This window comes from Salvelinus namaycush, unplaced genomic scaffold, assembly GCF_016432855.1.
Source record: "Salvelinus namaycush isolate Seneca unplaced genomic scaffold, SaNama_1.0 Scaffold1354, whole genome shotgun sequence".
NCBI lineage: Eukaryota > Metazoa > Chordata > Actinopteri > Salmoniformes > Salmonidae > Salvelinus > Salvelinus namaycush.
The window spans coordinates 20,026-22,250 of record NW_024058069.1 but is presented as its reverse complement, the minus strand read 5'-3'; positions in this window follow the sequence as shown (position 1 = coordinate 22,250).

Here is a 2,225-nt window from a genome sequence, read left to right as displayed (position 1 = left end):
ACTTTTGATTGTTTATTTAATTTTTGTTTATTATCTATTTCACTTGATTTGGCAATGTTAACATGTTTCCCATGCCAATAAAGCCCCTTAAATTGAAATTGAATTGAATTTAAATTGAACTGAGAACGAGAGAGAGAAATGTATGTTTATTTGTTTATTTATTTTCCCTTTTGTATATTAACCATTTGCACATTGTTACAACACTGTATATGGACATAATAGGACATTTGCTTTGTTAACATATGTTTCCCATGCCAATAAAGCCCTTGAATTGAATTGAAATTAAGAGAGAGAGAGAGAGAGAGAGAGAGAGAGAGAGAGAGAGAGAGAGAGAGAGAGAGAGAGAGAGAGAGAGAGAGAGAGAGAGAGAGAGAGAGAGAGAGAGAGGGGCAGTGGGGCCTTGGTTAGCTAAATGTGCTGCGTTTAGAAATGTCTTTGCGGTGGGGATGCTCGCGGTGGGGATGCTCGCGGTGGGGATGCTCGCGGTGGCTAGTTAAATGAAACAGTCAGGTTCAGGGTGGAGCTGCTAGACATCTACACCCCATGGGTCTTTCCTTTTTAACATTTTTATGTATCATTTTGTTTTAACAGAAATATCTTATTTACATAAGTATTCAGACCCTTTGCTATGAGACTCCAAATTGAGCTCAGGTGCATCGTGTTCCCATTGATCATCCTTCAGATGTTTCTACAACTTGATTGGAGTCCACCTGTGGTAAATTCAATGAATTGGACATGATTTGGAAAGGCACACACCTGTCTATATAAGGTCCCACAGTTGACAGTGCATGTCAGAGCAAAAACCAAGCCATGAAGTAGAAGGAATTGTCCGTAGAGCTCCGAGACAGGATTGTGTCAAGGCACAAATCTGTGGAAGGGTATCAAAATATGTATGCACCATATTAGGTCCCCAAGAACACAGGGGCCTCCATCATTCTTAAATTAAATACGTTGGTTGAAGTTGGACAGAGCTCCAGAGTTCCTCTGTGGAGATGGGAGAACCTTCCAGAAAGACAACCATCTCTGCAGCACTCCACCAATCAGGCCTTTATGGTAGAGTGGCCAGACGGAAGCCACTCCTCAGTAAAAGGCACATGACAGCCCGCTTGGAGTTTGCCAAAAGGCACCTAAAGGACTCTCAGACTATGAGATTCTCTGATCTGATGAAACCAAGATTGAACTCTTTGGCCTGAATGACAAGTGTCACGTAAAGCATGATGGTGGCAGCATCATGCTGTGGGGATGTTTTTCAGAGGCAGGGACTGGGAGACTAGTCACGATCGAGGGAAATATGAACGAAGCAAAGTTCAGAGAGATCCTTGATGAAAACCTGCTCCAGAGCGCTCAGACTGGGGCGAAGGTTCACCTTCCAACAGGACAACGACCCTAAGCACACAGCCAAGACAACGCAGGAGTGGCTTCGGGACAAGTCTCTGAATGTCCTTGAATGTCCCAGCCAGAGCTCGGACTTGAACCCGATCGAGCATCTCTGGAGAGACCTGAAAATAGCTGTGCAGCAACACTCCCCATCGAACCTGACAGAACTTGAGAGGATCTGCAGAGAAGAATGGGAGACACTCCCCAAATACAGGTGTGCCAAGCTTGAAGCATCATACCCAAGAAGACTCGAGGCTGTAATCGCTGCCAAAGGTGCTTCAACAAAGTACTGAGTAAAGGGTCTGAATACTTGTGTAAATGTGATATTTCTGTTTCTTATTTTTAGTAAATTTGCAAGCATTTCTAAAAACCTGTGTTTGCTTTGTCAGTATTGGGTATTGTGTGTAGATGGATGAGGAAAGAAAGATATTTAATCCAAACACCTGACAGATCCATTAGACAAGTCATCAGAACATTCCGGTTAGGGCTTCTAATGGTGTGATGGGGTAGCTTGTTCTAAAGACACTCTGCTTTTCTGTTGCATAATATAATGTTACATCGAATAGGGCCAGGCTAGACTATACAATAAAGCTACAACTCAGGGACATCTCGTCTAATTCAACCATCAATACACTTAAGCAATTCAAGTCAATTAAATTAGAAATTATTATTTCAGATAACTGTTCATATAAAATAGATGAAAGCAAGCATAACTATTCCTGATAGGCACGAAAACATTAAACCACGAAGGAAGGCAAAAGACAAAATAATATTGTATTATATGATTCCTCATTTTGTAAAACTTCAAAGAAATACCCAATTAACCTGCATTCCTCATGGTCAAAACC